The sequence below is a fragment of the Microtus pennsylvanicus genome, chromosome 2, assembly GCF_037038515.1.
Source record: "Microtus pennsylvanicus isolate mMicPen1 chromosome 2, mMicPen1.hap1, whole genome shotgun sequence".
Classification (NCBI taxonomy): domain Eukaryota; kingdom Metazoa; phylum Chordata; class Mammalia; order Rodentia; family Cricetidae; genus Microtus; species Microtus pennsylvanicus.
Genome location: NC_134580.1, coordinates 51,676,257 through 51,698,137, shown reverse-complemented (window position 1 = coordinate 51,698,137; position 21,881 = coordinate 51,676,257).

Below are 21,881 nucleotides of genomic sequence, written 5' to 3'. Positions count from 1 at the left end.
CCTATTCAGGAATACCACTAACAAAGTAATATTGGCCCCTTGTGTATTTCTCAGAAATGTCTGAATTTTTTCTTTCTGTTTGGAAACCCAACTGTAGATATCAACTGTATAGTCTGGCTTTTTCTCAGATGAAAGAATACAGTTAAGACAGACTAAAAAAAAGAGAGAGAGAGCAAAGACCCTTTTCCCATCTCTGCTCTGTGAAGTTTCTGCTTAGGAGTCATCATATGTTTTCAGAAAGACGAGTCAAAAATAAAAAAAAATATTACTATTTTACATACCAACCACAGTTCCCCCTCCCTCTCCTCCTCCTACTCCCCTCCACCTTTCCCCAACTCAATCACCCCCATCCACTTCTCAGAAAACATAAGGCTTCCCATGGTGAGTCAACAAAGTCCAGCATATCAAGTTGAAGCAGTACCAAGTCCCTCTCCCTGTATCTAGGATGAACAAGGGATCCCTCCATTGGAATCATGGTTTCCTATATCCTATCTACAATGCCTTGGTTTTGTTCTTATTCCCCTTTTCTTCCTAGCAAATGCATTCCTACCAAAGAAGAAAGGAGGTCAAGAATAGAAAATAACAATAATAGTGGCAGATGGAAGTAGATGGTTGAATTTATGATCCTCAATTATTGTTATTTCCTATGCTTGTTCTCCTTTCTTTTTTGGTAGGAATGTGTTTACTAGGAAGAAACGGGGAATAAAAACAAAAATAAGGTATTGGAGATAAGATGTAGGAAGCCAAGAGTCTTTTTTTTTAACATGGTTGGAGAATTCCGGACTATAAAATTCCAGCCAAATTTGGAGCACCCAAGACATACAGGGAGTTAGAATTCTATGTGTGGGTTTTCTAGAATCACACTCTTCACAGGGACTAGTAGACTCAGCCGGGAGGAAAGAAGATATGTCCCCCACTTGTGTTCTGCGAGATGTTTTACTCTTTTGGCTGTTTTTTTGGGGGGGCACCAACCAGCTCCCAAATAAATCACACATGGAGGCTTATTCTTAATTATGAATATGTGGCCTTAGCTTGGCTTGTTTCTTGCCATCATTTCCTAAATTATCCTGACTACCTCTTGCCTCTAGGCTTTTATCTTTCTCTATTTCTGTATACCTTTCTTTCCACATTACTCCGTGACTGACTGGCTGGGTAGCTGAATCCTAATGTCCTCCTCTCCTTGTTCTCTTTCTCCTCTTCTTCATTGTTTCTCTTTCTATTTATATTCTCTGCCTGCCAGCTCCACCTATCCTTGCTCCTGCCTCACTATTGGCTCTTCATGTCATTGGGATCATCAAGTGTTTTAGATAGGCACAGTAACACAGCTTCACAGAGTTAAATAAATGCAGTGTAAACAAAAGTTACACACCTGAAAATAATATTCCCCAACACACTTGAGCACAGGGTTCTTTGGATTCTGCTTTGGCCAGACACTTCAATGAAATTGTGGTAGGAAAGAGTAGCAGGTGCCTGTTTTAATTGCTTTTTTGTTACATTAGAATACTATGGTCAGAGGCAAGTTAAGGAAGAAAGGATTTGTTTTGGCTTACAGTTCCAAGAGCAGGAAGCTGCTTGACAACATTTTATTCACACACAGGAAGCAGAGAGAGAGAGAGAGAATGAGAACGAGAGAGAGAGACAGACAGAGACAGAGAGACAGAGAAAACATGAAGGTGGATTTCTTCCAGTGGGGCTATTGCTCCCAAAGGTTCTATAGACTCCCCAAATATCACCACCAACTGGAGACCAAGTATACAAATATGTATACCTGGGGAGGACATGTCTCACTTAAGCACCCATGACTGTGGAAACAGCAGCGGTGAAGGTCAGCTCTTCTGTGTGTAAGGAGCTGGAAGATTCAGCTCTTCCAATGACCTTCCTTCTTTTCAGAAAGGAGGGCTTCAAACAATCTCTTAGTTCTGGTTCCATTAACAAACTAAGATGCTGTTTGTAAAAAAAAAAACTTAGAAATAGAATTTTAAATTACATGAGAAAGCTAAATTACCGTATCCATCACTTTGCACAGTTAAGACCAGAGATCATTTTCCCTGGTCCTCCTTCTTCTGGCTGGTGGGAGACTGAAACCAGAGGCCAACAAATGATTGGTAGATGCAAACTGCAATGCTGGCTTTGCAAACGCAGGTCTTAAACCATCAACCCCTCCATCCCTTAGTGTTTAAGCACTCTAGATTCCATTGCAGAGCTCCAAACTCAATGGTTTCTTTTCAACAGAATTCGATTATTCCTGGGATTCTCTTTTCTAACTAATTCAGCTTTGGTAACCGTAAAAAAAGAGCAGTGTTTCTAGGATAGACTAATTGGGCCTGGTCTCTCAAATTTTTCTGTCTGACTCCAGGCAGCTCTTTACTCTACCTGCCTGCTTTGGTTAATCTCTTTATAAAATGGAAATAAAGTATTGTCTTTCTCATTAAATCTGTGTCTGCTTAGAGTTGTGTGATGCTATAGTTCAATACATGTTAAATGATGCTAATGGTTGGCACCTTATCCTTGACAAGCAACTCGAGTGCTTAAGATGAATCCAATAAATAATCCAAAATAATATAGATCCCTAGGGTAACTTTTTAATGGAAGAGTAACCAAGGTGCTCCTGAGTTAATTATCACCATCTAGAATGGGAGAGGGGATTTGTTTTTTTTTTTTTCAACTTCAATTTGTGGGATGGATTTTATGGCTTCTAAGGTCTCCTTAACTGGTGAACTCCTTTTTTAAAAAAAATAATCAATAAAAGAAAAACATGCCTTTACTTTCACCTGGGTTCTGGTTATTTCCATCTTCCTTTTTTTTTTTTTTTTTCAAAATCAGTGCTGTTTTCAAGGTAAACACCTTTTAAATTCGGTTAGAATTTAAATGTACATACACAGCTTTCTTTTTATAACACAAATCCTTATGGGTAATGACATTCATTATCATGGTCTTTTATATGTGCTGTTTACTATCCCAAAGCATTGCAGAATTCCATGTTCAAATACTAAAACAGAAACCCTGCATGAAACATGCAGTTATTTTCACCTGAGCTTCTCTATTTAATAAGCCATTTGATCTAGAATCTTCTGGTTGCTATGCCTGAAATTTGACTCATTTGCTTTCTTAGGAACTGCTATAAAGATTGTGATATTGCAAAAATCATATTTTATTACAATTTTATTTTGTAATAATACAGAAAATGTGGTCCGTTCTGCGGAATGACTGAGTCGGTAATATGGAGTAATGCCCCATTTATCCAGGATGGCTGTGTAATGAGGTGGCCTTTTCTGTGATCTGTCCTGATAACTGAGGCTTATTCCCTGTACGTGCAAAAGGCTTTATTCCTTCTTTTTTTTCTTGTGTACGTGATGTATGTGTGCATATGTGTGGAGGTGTATGCATGCCCATATATGCAAGCGTGAAGAAAAAAAGTTGATGCTAAGTGTCTTCCTCAGTCATTCTTCACCTTATATATTGAGGCAGGGTCTCTCACTTGAAGGCAGAGCTAGCCAGCTTGTCCCAAGGATCCCCTCTGTCTGCCTCCTAAATGCAGGGATTACCAAGGGCGAGCAGCCATTTGTGGCAGGCATTTCTGTGGGTACTGGACATCTGAAGTCCAGTGTTCATGCTGGTACAGGATTCTCACTGAATGATTTGTCCATCCCATCTTCACTACACTTACAACTCTTGCTTTTTGAGACAGAGTTTCTCAGTAATCCTGGAACTCATCATTTCTGCTAGTCTTGGTGACCAATAAGTCCCCGGGTTCTGCCTGTCTCCCCCACACCCCAAGTGTTAGGGTTACAGATGCAGGCCATTGCACCTAGCTCTCATGTGAGGGCCAGGGATCCAAACTCAAGTCCTCTGGCCTACACAGCAATCATTTTATCGACTGAGCCATCTTTCCAGTCTTCTAATTTTGATGGGAAGATTCTTTACATACATTAGACAGATCTCAGCCAAATCAAATGTTCCCTGGAGCTCTGTACCGGCTTCTAATGATGAAGACAGCACCGTGACAGCCATTGCAGAGGACCACACCATGGGCAGACAAGAATCTGAAAAGGGAAGAGGCAGTGTCTCTGCTGTGCAATGCTCCTTTCTCCGATAATCTATATTTCCTTTCTCGCCATTGTTTGCTATTTTTAATCACTTTTCAATGATTCTGATCCAAATATTTTCCCATTCAGTTTTCTCACATAATTTAATCTTACAGTGGCAATTGAGCATGTGAGAATACAGGACTCCCAGGCTGGCAGTAGACATCCTAGTCCCTTGGTTCTTTACCAAAACCTAGCAAGGTGGCAAAGCATCCCATTAAGCATGAGGTTTTCTTACCGTGCTCCCCATTTTTAATCTCAGAATATCACTCTGACAGTGTATCCACAGCTACTTTGTAGAGTCCCCGGGGCCAGGACAGTCATTTTACCATTAACTGTATTCATTAAACAATGAAATACAGAATGCTGAGTGTGTGAAAAATTTCGTGTGGTTTGTCTCTATTGTATCTTCCAACCTTAGGAAAAATCCACATTGAAATGTTAATGTAATGTGATACTTAAAATTTCTGACATTTGGCATTATGTCTGCTGAACTTTCTCTCCAATAGAATAGATTGCTTTGCCTGAGGCTTTTACTGTACATAATGAGAAAAAATTTCTTGTTTAATTCAGAACACTGACTGGGGACCGGCCTTTGCCTCAGTTGTTCTCTTTCCTTGACTTGTGGTCCTTTCTCAGAGATTAGCATCTTCTAGACTGTGTAACATATGAATAGCATCTTCTAGACTGTGTAACATATGAATAGCATCTTCTAGACTGTGTAACATATGAGTAGCATCTTCTAGACTGTGTAACACATGAGTAGCATCTTCTAGACTGTGTAACATATGAGTAGCATCTTCTAGACTGTGTAATATATGAGTAGCATCTTCAGTTAACCAAATCCTGATTGTAGCCTTCATTCTTTTATGTGACTTGTCCAGTAACATTAATATTTTTAATATATATATCTATATATTAGATACACCAAATAATCTCTTTCTTTTGGCAGGCAAAGGAGTTTTCAGAAGAGAATAGTTCTCAGAAGACAAATGCAAAGGTACTTTATTTTTAACAATTAAATGACTCTGACGCCTTCCAGTACTTATTCTGATTTATTTTTCCTTTGTAATGTCAGGTTTTCTCAATTTTCCTGATCCTGTGAAACTCACTTCAGAAAGCCATCTTTCCCCGTGACATTAATTTCTTCAGTGTCAGATTCTTGATTTGCTCAGGACATTGCAAACACTTCTTTCCTCCATTGCTAACGCTCTGCTGTCTCCCAAAAGCGTTCTTCAAACCTGTAATATACCCGTGACACTTGGACACACTTGGAAAGTGGGGTCAGCAGTCCTGGTACAATGTGCTAATGCCAACTCTTGCTTAGCACATTGTGCCTGTAGAGGGGCTTGTATAGGGCACAGCCTTGTGTATCTTACCTGAACCCCAATTCTCCCAGGAATGATAAGATCTGCTCCCTTTCTGGTGATTCACCAAGGATCTTGTTCAGCATGACTTTATTTTCTCAGAGCTAACTTTTAGAATCACTGTGTCTTTAGCTGTAAGAAAGCAAGGGCAAAGGTCACTCTGTGCTCAATGCAAACATTTATTTTTCTTTGTGGCACTCCTGAAAATCTGGAATGAATCACAATCTACCCTTAAGCTGTATTACCTATAAACAGAACAGAGAAATGAAAAAATATAGTCCAATACCAGTACTTCATGGTAAAATGTATGCACTGAAGAGTGAATAATATTGACGCATGTGAATCTCAGAAAGAAATAATAAAGTACTCGTGCTTTTCAAGTATTAGCACACTCCGAGTTTTGATGCCTTAGCACTCTACAAAGCCCTTCAAACATACTTCCCTTTCTCCTTTCTAAAGGGGCCCAGCACACTGAAGCCTGTCTTTCTCTGTGTCTGCCTCTCTACCATTTTATGGCTTACCAACCATACATGGTTTCTTTTAAAAAATAATTTATTTATTCTTATTTCATTTACATTGGTGTTTTACCTGCATGTATGTCTTTGTGAGGATATCAGATCTTGGAGTTACAGACAGTTGGGAGCTGCTATGTGGGTGCTTGGAATTGAACTTGTGTCCTCTGGAAGAGCAGTCAGTGCTCTTAACCACTGAGCCATCTCTCCAGCCCCCATACATAATTTCTGATGTGGGATTCCCTTCTGTATGCTGTAAATACAGTTGGTTAATAAAGAAACTGTCTTAGGCCTGTGATAGGGTAAATTAGAGCCAGGTGGGGAAAATTAAACTGAATGCTGGAAGAAAGGAGGTAGAGTCAGGGAGAAGCCATGGGGACACTGCCAGAGACAGACAGGCTGAAACTTTGCTGGTAGGCCATATCCTCATGGTGATGCACAGATTAATGGAGATGGGTTAAATTAAGATGTAAAAGTTAGCAAATAAGAAGCAGAGATAATGGGCCAAGCAGTGGTTTAAATAATATAGTTTCTGTGTGATTATTCCGAGAGTCTGGGTGGCCAGGAAATGAACAAGTGGCCTCCTACAACAATTTCTTAAACAGTATTTTGTTTGATAGTTGACATTTTAATGTAGACAAGTAAAATTTCTGTGTAACTTTTTTGATGGGATTTGTTATTCTCCATATTATAAGATTCACCTGAGTTGAAACAAAGGTTGTGTGTCATGCTTTAGTCTTTGCTTAATAATGTGTGACAACATAAGAATCCAGTCAGTTAGTGGGGGACAATTCAAGTTGTTTCCTGTTTTCTGTTGCGTTCACTGCTGCATGAGTGTCTTGTGCTCTCTGTTACGCAGGTATCAGGACTCCTCACTAGTGTATATCTAGAAGCAAAATGATGTTTGTGGAAAATGGGTCACCCACCTCTAGTATACCTTCCCCCACAATTCATGCAAGTTCTGTTCCTGATAGCCTTACTATACTTGACATTAATCACATTTTATCTGACCCACTGGTAGGCATGAAATGATGTCTCATTGAGCTTTTCATTAGCATCTTCCTGATCCATATCGAAACCGAGCATCCTAGCTCATCTTTCCATCATTTGCATTTCCCCTTCTGTAAGACATGTTTGGTTTTTGTTTTTGTTTTTCATCATATTGTCCACTGTTTTATATGTTAACTTCATCTGTATTCTATTACCATAACTGCATACCTGAGATGAGGTAACTTATACAGAAGCTCTTCTAGCTCATACTCTAGTGCTCTATAGCATGCCGAGTACTATGAGGTAAGTGTGTGCTAACTTGGGTCTCTTTTTCTATATTATAAAGCCATTGATACCCACATGGTGGCACCACTCTCATGACCTCATTAATCCAAATTACCTCCCAAAGGCTCCATCTCATAGTAGCATTAACATATGAATTTGGAGATTAAGTTTCAAGCACATGACCTTTCTGAGTGGGGGACACATTTAAACTATAACAGACACAAATTATTAATCATTTCTATGAATTGCAAATACCTTCTTTCAGTATCAGGCTTTCTTTTCGCTGTCTATATAATCTTTTCATTCTATAGTCATCTTAAATTTGAAAGTAAAAAACTATTGCCAGCAATTTGTACATTCTGTTTTTCTGATTAGAAAAATTCTTTAGTTCATGAGATTATTCTTCCAGAAATTTCTCTAGTCTCAAAATACTGCCGTTCATAATTATACCTTTTGTTTTGTTTAGAACTAATTATTATTTATTGTGTGAGATACAGAACCAACATTTAATATTTTTCTGTGTGAATAATCAATTTTCTAAATTATATGTATCTATAATATGTTTTTCCCTTGATTTACAAGTCATTCGGTGTAACTGAGGTTCTGTGTGTGTTGAGGACCTGTTTCTTAGCTTTGGTTTGATTCCGTTTGTATCTTCCTGCAGCAAATCACACTCTTGTAGTCACAATAGCTTTGAATAGAGTCACACATAGTAAGCAAGGCTCTTCCCTTATGTGAGAACCTTGGTCTGTGGACATATGTGCATGTGTGCATAGCTTCATGTTAGGCTGCTACCTCAAAATCACTTATTTTAGTATGGAGTGTTAAAAATTATTCTTTTAGAATGTTTTTAATATGAGAAACACTTCAAACATACTGAAAATCAATTGAAAGTGAAATAGAAAAAAAAAGAGGCATAACAAGATGACTCAGAGGGTAAAAGCATTTACTGTACAAGTCTGATGACCTGAGTCCAAGCCCAAAATTTTACAGTAGAAAGACAGGACACCTAAAAGTTATTTCTTCTTTGACTTCCAGTTATCATCAGAGAGCCTTCCTCCAGTAAGTGTTGGAAACAAATGCAGCAAACACTCGGCTGAGCTCAGCGAATCTTGTTGAAGAGAGGGAGGAAGGACTGTAGAAGCCAGAAATGTCAACATTATAAAAATAAAATTACAGAAGCCACTAACATGGCTCCTAGGAACTCACAGAGTCTGAACCAACAACCAGAGAGCCTGTATAGGACTGACCTAGGCCCTCTACAAATTTGTGATAGTTGTGTAGCTTGGTCTACTTGTGGGACTCCTAACAATGGGAGCAGGGACTGTCTCTAATGCTTTGGCTGGCTTTTGGGAATCTATTCCTCATACTGGGTTTCCTTCACCCAGCCTTAATACAAGGGGAGGTGCTTAGTCTTAAAGCAACTTGATATGCCATGCTTTGTTGATACCCATGGAGGGCCTGCCCCTTTCTAAAGAGAAACAGAGAAGAGGTGAATTGAGGGTGGGGGGAGTAGGGAAATAGGAGGAGAAGAGGAAAATGTGGCCGGGACGTAAAATAAATGAATAAATTAAATTTTTAAAAAGCTGGATAGATGACTCGGAAGTAAGTTATAGCTGATTAATATTTAGGGACATCCTCCCAAAGCTGCCTACCCAAGAGATCGCCCAGATTTATTGAACTTTTCACTGACTGAGATTTGACGGAATGTTCGAGTTTTATTTGCTCGGTTCTCACCTTCCTGATGCTGAGCTGGTCTGCGGAATGTCCCCAGCCGTGCTGAGCCCTGTGACTCTGCTGCTCTTGTTGAAATGATCTATTTCGATGGCAAGACTGCCAGCTTGAGACAGGCTCTTGCCTGCTGAGCCATTTGCAGTGATGGATGGCACCAGGAAAGTAACGTTTTCCAATTTGGCATCTTGTAGGCATTAACTGGGTCTTTTATTCCACATCTTTTCAGTCCTGCCCTGATTTTTCTGTGAACTCATTGACTTCTAGACAAGAAAATGACATATTTCCTTAAAGAATGCCCCCTAGCTAGGAATTGGTGTCATTTTTAAAAGAACCTCTTAGAAAAGTCAGAAATGGCTCTTAAAACCTGATGTTCTTCCATTAGAAACAAAGAACTTTTGTTAAAATATGTGAGCAAGGGTTTGTCTACCTGGTAATATAGTATATTATTCAGGGAAACCAGCTAAAGCTTGAAATAGGGGATTTAATGAAAATTTTTAAAAAAGATAAGAATTTGAAGCATTTATAATGACATGTATACACAATGATTATTCCTGTTTGGCAAATATTTTGTTTTTCTACATTGTACATGTGCAGAATAGTGCTGCTTGTCCCCTGTAGTTAGATAAGATGAGGCCATTTGTTTTGCCCAAAGACTTGTTTGATGATATAAATCCGTCCCTTCTTGGGCTGCATGGCACAGCGCAGGACCCTAAAGGCTCCATGGGCTCCCGGGGGGGGGATGGGCAAAGGTTCAGCAATGACAACCTGTAATGACCTCCAAAGGCCAGCATATTAGCATTCCTCATGGTGGTGCCACGGATGTTCAGAGATGGGACATAATGCGAGGTTCATCGGTCACGTGCATGGGGGGGGGCAATATCAGAGGTGAAACATTAGGGAGGTTGTGTGGGAACCCAGTCTCTCACTAGTTCTTGTTGCTGTTAGCCATACACTCTACCACATGCTCCTGCCACCCGTCTGCAATGATGCCAGAGGCAGAAAGCAATGGGCCTGCTCACCTGCAGTTTATAACATTGTTAAAGGTTACTATTTTATCCTTAATTGTTTCCTTGCTTGTTTGTTATTTATTTTTTCTTGAAAGGGTTGGAATATAGGACATTTTACATGACATGAAACATTTTGTCTTTCTAACTTGATTGCCTCGGGCATTTCATTACAGTAACATGAAGTTCCCTAAATTAGCTATTTTGTTAATCTGAGTCCCCAAGTCCCTATTCTGGGCAGTCAGCCCCTCTGATCTGCAGTACATGAATAGAGTGACCAAGAAACTACCCAGATTTAGGGGTTGGTTCTGCAGCACAAGCCAATTTATGCTCTGTTTTGACAGAACAAAATTTATTGTTGTCAATGGGTAAAATTAAACATTTTCTCAGGTTGCCATTTAAATAAATTTAGGTATTAACTCTCTGTTATAGGAGTCTATGGGTTTCTAATTATTTGAAGTTGCTACTAGGTTTTTTGAGTTGCCATACCTAGTAAGAACTCTGTGTTTTCCTTTGAAATCTTACTTTGTATTGAACAGGACCACTATTAGCTATTCCAGATTTGGGTAAACAGTTAACATCACTAACTTCTGAGAAATAATGTAGCCAGGGACTGGCATTTAAAGAGCACAGATTTATGAATTTTGTTCCTGAGTGCATTCCTTGCTAACTCTTGTTCTCTAACCTGGTGAAGCCTCAGCTTCTTCACCTAGGAAGTGGAGATGATAATAATGTTGCCCATGTGGTGGTCATGGGAAAAGATAACAATGAAAACAGGACAGTGATGATCCAGTAAGAAGAGACTGTCTGTTCCAGAGGTGGAGTTGGCGGCAGCACTCAATAGACCACGGCTCTTTTGTAGTGTAGTAATGTAAATCTGAGAGCCCTTATCAGTAAGCAGAACTGGTACTCCACATCATCATCTACCCCAGAGCATCTGCAACAAGTGAGCTCTTAGAGGAGTGTGGGGAGGATGCTACCTCACATGGGAGGGGTCTTCTTGGTGTCCATAGTTTTTTCTCTTGGTGATTAGACCATAATTTCCCTTGCAACATCACGTAAGGCAGACACTTTTCTTTTTCCATATTCTTTAAAAATTACAAATTAAAAACAATGTGGCGGTGTGAGTGAGAAATGTTCCCTAGGGGCTTAAATATTTGAACACGTGGCCCCCAGCTGGTTACACTGTTTCGGCAGATTTAAGGGATGAATTCTTATGAAGGAAATAAGTCACCCAGGGGCTGGCTTTAAGAGTTTTACACCCTCACCCCACTTCTAGTCTCTCTCTCTCTCTCTCTCTCTATATATATATATATATATATATATATATATGTGTGTGTGTGTGTGTGTGTGTGTGTGTGTGTGTGTGTTAGAGATATTATCTCTCAGTTTCCTGTCACCATACCTTGTCCTTGTTGCCGTGACTCCCTCTCACAACGTCCTCTAGTCCCTCTGGAGCCATAAGCCCAAATCAGCTCTCCCTTCTACAAGCTGCCTCTGATCATGGTGTTTCAGCACAGCAACAGAAGAGTGACTGACGCAGATAGATATGTTCCCAAAACAAGGGATCTGTTCATCAACAATGACAGCGTTAGATCCAGGATAGTCTGAATATTGAGCTGAAGAGAGGAATTATATATCAAGGATTGCCTTGAACAGTCTCTCCAGGTCTAGGACCCTGGCATCCCATCTGGTCTGGTATTTTTTAATGAAAGTATTACTATTTATTTTTATTATTTTTATTGAGCTCTGCATTTTTCTCTGCTCCCCTCTCTATCTCCCCCTCCCCTCCAACCCTCTCCCAAGGTCCCCATGCTCCCAATTTACTCAGGAGATCTTGTCTTTTCCTACTAAATCTATTAAATCTATTAAATCAAAAGCTGCCAGGTTAACTGGGCTTCCGCTTACTTCCCACCTCTGCCACAGTCTCACGGTGGGCAACCCAACAATCAAAACTGTCAATCCCACACATGGTTACATCTGAGAAAAGAAGCAAGGGTAAGTTTTCCTCCTTCTTCTGGCCCACTGGGAAGGCAATGAGGCTATGAGCTCCTTCGGAGGAAGCTAACAATAGTTATTATATAGAGGCTGGAGCAAGCTCACTTTTTGTAGTCTCTGGTGAGGGTAATCATGGAAAAAAATTGTCCCAATATGCCACTCGTTATGACAGGTTTACATGTAATTTGTGCCCCTCCACTCCAAAGTTGATTGACATAAAATATTCTCAGGGTCTATCAGGATAGATCAGTGCGTGAAGTGTTGACAAGTCTGTCAACGTGGGTTCCATCCCTGGGCCCCCACACCATGAGAGGATAGAATCCATTCTCTGAGCATCCATGCTCACGTTCACACATGCATGTGCGCAAAATAAAATTAAAATGTGATTTTAAGAAGATATCTTCAAGGCATTCTAATGGTGGTCATGTTAGTACACGTGAAATGATGAGATGTTCGCACATCTCATTTTAAGCCTGGTCATCAAGGCCTCCTTCTGTGGCAGAGTTCCTTGGATTTGCAGGTTCTATTAACATCTGAAGAGAAAGAGGTTTTATTCAATTAGAAGTATCATATGCAGGTCAATCACTTGAATATACCAATAATTTTAGATTTATTAACAGGAAACCATACTTGGAATGAGAATTCAGGCATTTTATGAAAAGAAAATTCAGTAAGACCATGTTGAAAAAGATAATTTTCAGGAAGATACCAGAAAAATAGCACTAAAAATAGATGCCGGTGCCAAAGTGAAAAATGTATGCACAGTGCACTAACCAGAGTTGTTCTGTTTGTGTTGTGTTAAATGTTTTGATAGGAAGGTTTTTATTTTGCTTAATGTGAACAGATGTCTGTTTATGGCTTGAAGTGGATTTTTCAATGGGAATGCTTAATAAATATAAACATGTTTATAAATATATTAATTAATAAATATTCCAGAAACTAATTTTATTTTTACACAAGTCCTCTGATCTAATAGTTAATTGGCCACTCCCCCCAGACAGAATTCACACGCCGCCTAGAGAAGGCACGTTGTGGGATGTGATGTGTACCTTCCATTTCTTCCCCCACTCCAGGATAAGGCTGCCAGCCTAGCCCACAGCATCGCAGACCATTCCTTAGACAGCTATTTTAAGCAAAGGATTGAACATAGTATCTTGCTTCCTCTTGTTTAAAAAATGAAGCTTCTTCCTTATGGGTTCTTTTTGATTCCATGGCATGGAGGATTCCATACACAGCAGTCACTTGAGTATCACGGTTGACAAATATCTTCTTTGCCTCAAAGGAATGTCCCAGAGCCTTGATGCTCTCCAGAACTGCCTAAATTCCAAGCAGACCTGCATAGCTTTGTGACTTTGAAGATTAATCTCTGTCACTCACAGCTCGTTGGCTTCTCTTGCTCATTTCTGCTCCATCTGCAGATGGTGTGGTATTCTGTGCCAGCATTATTTATCCACAAGTTTGCTTCTCACACAGCTCTCTCTTTGAGCAATTGTAAAGAACGTTAAAAACTCAACAGTTATTCCACTCTTTCATCAGCTTATGGGTTTTACAGTTCTAGTCCAAAAGAACATCCCTGTATTAACGCCCTCCCTTGCACAAAGATACTGCTGATAGAGCCTCTCAATTTTGTGCAGCAAGAACATTAAAAGAAGTCTCCCAAGCCACAGAAACACACATGAACAGCAAACTTTCATTTCTATATATTCAATGACACTCTTCAAATGCTGCCCTCTGCTGCATCTTTCTCTCAGAGCTTGAGTTGTGGTTTTCCATCCTCTGGATTTTTTATTAATCCATGAGTGGACATTTTGGCGTTGGAGATGATCACTTTGGAAGAATAGAAGGTAAAAGGAAAAGTTATATAAGGAAAAAAAGAAACAATAATTGTGATAGAAAAAAATCTTTTGATCCATTGTTCATTTTCCTATCAGTGCTATAAGGGAACTTTTAGCATCTCATCTTATATATGAGGAAACTCAATAATTTACATTTAATCACACACCTAATAATTGTAGCATAAGGATTTGAATGTAGGAGTTTACATTTAAAGTCTGTTGTCATAAACTCTGTGTCATCTACACTTGAGAAGGTAGAAAAAGAAGAAAGAAACAAAAACACGGGAAGAAACGTTAGGAAAAAGGGTGGAAATGAGGAAGACACTAAATAGAAAAGCAAGGCACAGTGGAAAGAACAGGAAAAAACACTGCAGAGAGACCTCATAAGACCTCCCATGGTTCACAGCACAGGTAGCATATGCCTTAGCAACGCTTAGACACATTTCACAGTCTATAAAATGAAAAAGGATATCAACACCATCTTTCAAAAATATGTTAGTATAATTAATTTTACAAGAATTTCATATACATCATATTTTGAATATTTTTATCCCTCTCCCCACCTTCTCCCAGATCCACCCTCTCCATTCAGTCCCCAGCCCCCTTTGTGTCCCTACTTTTAAAAGCTACCCTGAGTTCTACCAGCACTGCCAATAGGCTCGTAATGGAAAGACACCCACCAGAGTGAGGTAGACCTACCAGAAAACCCACACTTAAAGAAAACTAAGACCTTTGTTCAGATTCAGAAAACATGTCTCTTAACCGTGGATAAACTTCACAGCTGTTAAGATATACACTATATTTCACTCAACCCTTTTATCAACATCCTTTCATCCTATATGTATTACCACAGGTGTGTGGAAGGCTCTAGAGAAGGCTGACTCTGATATCGTTAAGGTCCTTTATGTATGGGATATTGGAAATACCTATCCACCTTCACATCCATTATGGATGAGTTCTGTAAGAAAGGCATTGGAAAGTGTTGGAATTTGCACATCACAGCTTCTTTTGCACTGAATACAGCCACTTTGGTCATGGAACGAGGACATAGAAAGGAAGACAAAATGGGGGTGAAATCCTACCAAATGTCACTTACCAAGATCTCTGATGTACTAAAGGCTGTGTCTGTCATAGTATACTCTAGAAGTTTAAACTCTCCTTGGTGCTCTCAAAAGAAAGCAGTGGTTCTTATCTTGAGCCAGACCTCTCAAGTCCCACACAAGGGGTCGAATCATCTACATAGCTGTGAAAATGGGCTCCGAGTCATCCTATGCTCGATTGTTGAGTTATCACACTCAATGTGGTGTTTTAGCCACTGAAATGGTATTTGCTTTTGGGAGCTAAGCTCTGAGGAAAAACAGCATCTGTCCCCTGCTTTACTTCTAAAGCGACCCAGGCGTTCAAAGACATAACCTCTCTCTTACTCAATAGGTTTTGCTTTATGGTGTGTGTGTGCATGTGTGTGTGTGGGAGGGGTGAAGACTGAATAAAAGTTGCATGAACATTGGTGCTAAACACCTTTTCAGGCACATAAGAGTAGCTGTTACTATTCCCCGCCTACTTAAGAAATATAAGAAGCCTGTAAGGTTGAGTGAATGTAAGCTCCTACACATACCTCTACTTCAGAAAGTTCTTGGTTGTTTCCATAATCTTAGTGATTATCTCTGTTACAAGGTTTCTGGTAGGTAGTTCATGATTCATTCTATTTCCAATAGATTTAGAATGCTCAGTCTTTCTCGCTGAGATTACGAAAAGATTGAAAATTACAAACGATTGATGTCGAAAAATCATCAAAAAGGATGATGAAGCTGGTCTGTCTCGCTGAAAAACAGAAGGTTGATTCATTGCATAAGTGGGGACTTATTCAAGTCCTCCTTCATTCTTCAGACCTAAGGAGCCCCCAAATCATCCCCATAAGGAATAAATCCCATCATTGTACAAAATGGCCTTGCTGCCTGTTTGCTGATGACATCAAAGTATGAAGGGCTTTTCCGTAAGACAATAGAAAGGGTGGTGGGACTACGGTGACTTAACTGCTTCCTGTCTCGTGATACCCTCCTTTGCACCCTTCTCCTCTAGCCTCTATTTCAAACGAAAGGTAATGACGGAGATTACAGACACATTTTCTCATTTATGCCTCTCATTTTTATGAGCATTTTCATTCAGCAGTGAAATTATAACACATACTTGGTATCTGTTGCAAGCATCTGGGGATGGTTTATATTACAGCGATTCCAGAGATAGAGCTCTCTACCGGACAGTGATTCTGCAAAAGATGTTCAGCATAGCTGACTGAGCTCATCTCCTCAATGATATGTTCATGCAGCTAAAGGCAAATGTTTAAACATTTAGTTAATGCACCATATGTCTTAAATGTTTCAGTTCCATTTGACATTTTCAAAATTCATTTTAATGGAAACTCGCCAAGTAAATTTACTTCCATGGAAGATGATGAATCCATTCATCTTAAACCCAATTCTGGACCTCTCAGACACAATGAACTCTTAATTAGTAGTCTTCCAACTCCAGGAACAGGGCTTTCTTCACGCTTGCCCTTCTGAACATGGGAAAATGCCAAGTGGCTCAAGAGGAGGCAACTTGTATCCTGAATACCACGCAGCTAGTTATTGACAACAGAAACCCTGGGGCTCAGTGGAAGGGTAAAGGAAGAGAAGCATGGAGGACCAATAAAATAAAATGACCAATACCAAAGAAATTGCAGAATCAAAACAGGAAAAATAAAGGACAAAAGAACATTTACAATAAGATATAGTTATAACTCTCATTGTTTAAACCACATTTTCTATGAGTTAAAAACAACGCAGAGGAAAACTACTAGTAATATAAACATGACACTTAAGTCCTGGGAAGATGGCTCAGTAAATAAAACACTTGCACCTAAATATGTGGACCAGAGTTTGGATTAGCAGGACTCAAGTAAATTCCGAGTGGATGGGGCAGCTGGAATTCCAACATGCAGAAGATTGAGAAAGGATATCCCTGGGGTAAGTTGGCAAACATTCTATGGGTTCAACTGAGAGACCTGGACTGAATCAAAAAGCTGAACAGTAATTTAGGAAGATCTCAACTGCCATCTTTAACCTTCACCAGGCACGCACACACATGTTTCTGTATAGTCCCCCCACAAATATGTATAATACGCACATACACACAAAGCAAACAAAATGATACTTAGACATAGTAGTTAGAATCCTACTTTTATATCAAATACATTAATATCTTAAATTGTGGTTCTGCTTATTATCACTGTAACCTTGGGCAAATTATTTCAACCTTATGAACCTAGGTTCTTCACAGCATTGATTAAAATATTAACCACATATAAAAATGAGACTTATTTTTAAATAGTAAATTAATTTTTTATATGTGAATTTATCTTCATGTGTAAGCTTCCAATCTCTCCATTGCAGGAGATTATTTTACCACATTCTAGTACCTTCAATTTGTTTTCAGTGATTCTTATTTTTTTAAAAAAAAAAGTTTAAGTATTATTCTCTCAGCCTTTCCCACATTTCCTCTGTAGACACTTTTGATCCAGGATTCTGTATCTCTAAGGTATCTGCTGCTAAGCCTCACCATCTGCCAGGGGTAAGCAAGTCAACAGAGAGGAGCTTTATGTAATGGCCTAGCTTCCAGCCCTTGCTGATTTGCATCAGAGGCACCTTAATCTGCTTGGCCTTTGGCCATTGGCCTCTGTCTCATTTGCTCTGGTAAAGATGCTCTCAGGAAACACAGGTTATCCCAAGTAGCCTTGTCCCTCTTTTTGGTATCCTGCTGGTACCCAATGCCTCAAAAGTCCTAGATGTCTGTGATTTCTTTGCCCCAACTAAAACCCTTCCTCACCGTTGGTCTTTCCTGCAATTCTATTGGCTTCCTTGAAAGCCTAGAGAATGTTCTTCTTTTTTCATGTGACACTAGAAAGCAAAGATCCTGGGGAAGACTTGCCACTCACACGCATAGGCCCCCTTTGATCACTGACACTCCCTACTTCTCCTGCAGTATTGAATATGGGATAGAGCCAGGAACGGGATTTCTCTGCACAATCCTTCTGGTGATTCTCACTCTGTGAAATAGAGAGTCTAGGCTAATCACAGTTGGAGACTTGGAAGCTCAATATCTGTATCTGTCCAAAAATGACATGCAGAAATTACCAGGTGATGAAGAAAATGATGACCAAAAACAACTCTAAAGTCATTTATTGGCACTTCAATCTGTCAAGGACAAAGTCCTTTTTTGGAAAGGGGAGGATAATACTTAGAGTTATAGGCAGTAAAATCATCAATTATCATGGGGAGGAAAGAGAGTTTAGGGAAGTAGTGAACCATAAGAAATTGGGGTGCACCACACAACATGGTTTTTGCACATAGGAACACACACCAGCTGTGGATACCTGCCCAAGACCGAAATAAGATCAAACTACTGTAACATTTCTAAATACATGGGGAAGGCGCCTAAGACCCCAACCCTAGCTGAGAAGTTAATGGCTGTGCAGTTGATGGTTGATGGTGGGGGGATCACTTTTCTTTGGTGGTATAGCCAGGTGTAGGTTCCATATACACCCATATGTATATGGCCGGCACCAAACTGGATTCAGTAGGCTAAATATAAAATAAAATTGGAGAACATGAAGTCGGGAGGGAGATGTTATGAAATCCCAAGGGGAGTTGGAGGAAAGAGTGAGGATAGATAATATTAAGACACCTTGTATGCATGTATGAAATTGTGAGAGTATACTTTGGGGATATTTATTTATTTATTCTTCATTTATTTACAGACTGACCACTGTTTCCCTGATATCCTCTCCTCCATTCTCTCTCTCACCTCCCATCTAACCCCACCTGCATCCATCTCCATTCAGAAAGCAGTAGGCCTCCCATGGTAGTCAACAAAGCATAGCAGGAAGAAGCTCTTCCCCCTGCATCAAGGCCGGGCTAGGCATCCCAGCATAGACAACAAGTTCCCAAAAACCAGCTTAAGAGCCAGGGACAGGTCCTGATCTCACTGCTAGCACCCCCACAAACAGACCAAGCTACACAACTGCCATCCACATGCAGAGGGCCTAGGTCAGTACCATGCAGACTCCTTAGCTGTTAGTCCAGAGTCTTCTGTGAGCTCCCATGAGCTCAGGTCAGCTGTATGGACTTCTGGCTTATACAATCCTTCCTCCTTCTCTCCAGCAAGGCTTCCAGAGCTCAGCCCAGTGCTTGGCTATGGATCTCTGCATCTGCTTCCATCAGCTCCTAAATTGAGTATCTCTGATGATAATTAAGGTAGTCACCGGTCTTCAGGTACCCTCTTCACTACTGATAGTAGGCTCAGCTGGGGTCAATCTTGTGGATTCCTGGAAGTTTCCCTAACACTAGTTTCCTCCCTGTAGTAATAGGAGCGGCAGGGCTGCGTCCCCAGCACCCTGGCCACCTGCTAGCTTATGCCCCGAAATAATTACACGGACACTGTATTCTTTTAAACACTACTTGGCCCATTAGCTCTAGCCCTTACTGGCTAATTCTGATATCCCCGATCAACCCATCTCTAATAAACTGTGTAGCACCAGTCTTACCGGGAAAGATTCAGCATGTCTGACCTGGCGGCTTGCTTCATCACGTGTGTCTGCCCGGGAGAGGGGAGCATGGCCTCCACTCCAGAAAGCAGAGCTGTCGAGTCTGAGCTCACTTCCTCTTCCTCCCAGCATTCTGTTCTGTTTACTCCACCCACCTATGTTCTAACCTATGAGACCAAGCAGTTTCTTTATTACTTAACCAATGACCTTCCTCCATCACCTCCCTATCCCCAAAATGTACCCCCCATTAAGACATCTCTTTCACTACCCTTTCCCTCCATCCTGCCACCAATTTACCCAGGAGATCTCATGTATTTCCCCACCCCATGGAAATCCATACATCCTTCTTTGGTTCCTTCTTTTTACCTAGCTTTTCTGAGACTGTGGATTATACCCTGACCATCCTTTCCTTTGCAGTTAATACCCATTTATAAGTGAGTGCATACCATGTTTGTCCCTCTGGGTCTGGATTATCTCACTCAGGATGTTTTTTTTTTCTAGTTCCATCCATTTGCCTGCAAATTCCACGGTGTTTTTTACTGCTGAGTAATACTCTATTGTGTAAATGTACTACATTTTCCTTACCCATTCTTTGGTTGAGGGGAATCTAGGTTGTTTCTAGGTTCTGGCTGTTAAAAATAATGCTGCTATGAACATAGTTGAACAAAAGTCCTTGTGGTATGATTGAGCGTTGTCGGGTATATGCCTAAGATTGGTATAGTTGTGTCTTGAGGTAGATTGGTTCCCAGTTTTCTGAGAAACAATTTTTAAGAAAATTGGGATAGTGTTTATTCAGAAATCAGGTTGAAAAGACAATCCACAAGTAGAGATATCATCCACAAAGTAAAGTTTGAGTTATGGCAAATGTATTCTCTCTCTCTCTCTCTCTCTCTCTCTCTCTCTCTCTCTCTCTGTGTGTGTGTGTGTGTGTGTGTGTGTGTGTGTGTGTGTGTGTGTGTGTGTGTGTATGTTTCTCCTCAGCAAAGTATGAGGCAGGTTTTTGGCTTCCTTAGACACTAGAAAAGCAGTCCCTCAAGCTGGGTGCCTAGCAGGTAATAGGGTAGAGTGTCACCATCCACTTCTAACCCTTAGCCTTGTCAATCAAAGTGCTCTCGAAGTTTCTTTCTGCTCTACCTGCACTTGTGACTGAGCTTCTGTGGACAAAGAAAAAGAGAGCGAGCAGAATCTGCTGAGACCTCAGCACCCTTTCTAGGAAATATGAATACCAAGACAGACAGAGGTGCATAGAGAGGAGTGAGGAGGAGGAAAGGTTTGCTGATGATGAATATAACAGAGAGTATCGAAAAGTAGTTAACCCATGGGCTGTCTTTTCAACCCTTAATTACTGCTTGTTTTCTTGTCACTCTTGAGGTATCCAGTACTTCTGGGGAAAGCAAGAAAATCCTAGATCCGATAAATCACTGCCTGGCTTTGAGCTGTGAAACACAGACTTATTTTTGGGGGTCATAGGTTAAACACAATGTGCTTTTCATTCTTAGAATTCACCATTTTGATGAGTGTTTTCCTTTGAATTCCAAAATTTGAGTTTTACAGTGAAAAATGACAAGAACTGAACTGGAAGGCTGCTTTTGTCACTCGAGTCTGCGTGGACATGGCCTGGAAAAGATGTGAAGACAAGTGAACCCATTTCTCTGGTCCCTTGAGACAAACACTGGAGGAAGAAGACATTTCTACATAGGGTCAGTGGGCATAAAAGCAGAGGGCTCACAACTTGCAGCAATAATCTTGTTTAATATGACATCAAGGATAGCCTGACTTTGAGGCAGAAAGGAAAGTCCTGATTGCAGGACCAAAGATTGTATTCTTCCTCATTGCTCTTCTTTGGCATGTTCCCCCATGACCCAGGGGAGGTTTGATGTGACCGTGAAATGTAAAAGTGGAAAAAGAGACACAATCATCCTCAAAGGACCAGTAGCCCCAGGGATAGCTACCACAAGACTCAAATTCACCACAGAGACATTACCAGGTCCCAATATAATAAGCCAATACAATCCCCTGCCACAGGCAGGACACAGCAATGGCCACAGTGTGTGATCCACCAGGAGAAGACAAGATGGATTCCATACCGCAGTATTCTATGAACTATGGGTTCCTCTTTGCCCAGCTACCATCCTGGGCAAGAAGAATGTATGGACAAATAAGTACTTAAACGGTGTGTTTTAGATCAGAAAGCTAGAAAGTTTTATCTGACAAGAACAAGTAAGTGTTCTCTCTACCAGAAGGGCTGTAAGTTAGAGAAAAAAATCATAAAGTAAATTAATTAGCGAAAACATAAGAAGGTCAAGCAAGACACTGGTTATTTGTTTATTTATATTTAATGGTCTACTTCAGTTGCCATCAGAGAACACCACAGACTCAGTGGGTCTAACAATAGAATTCTATATTCTCTGAGCTCTGGGTTTTCAAATTTTAATACCAAGATTCTATAAGGATTGTTTCTGCCTGGACATTCTTACTGTGTCTTTATCT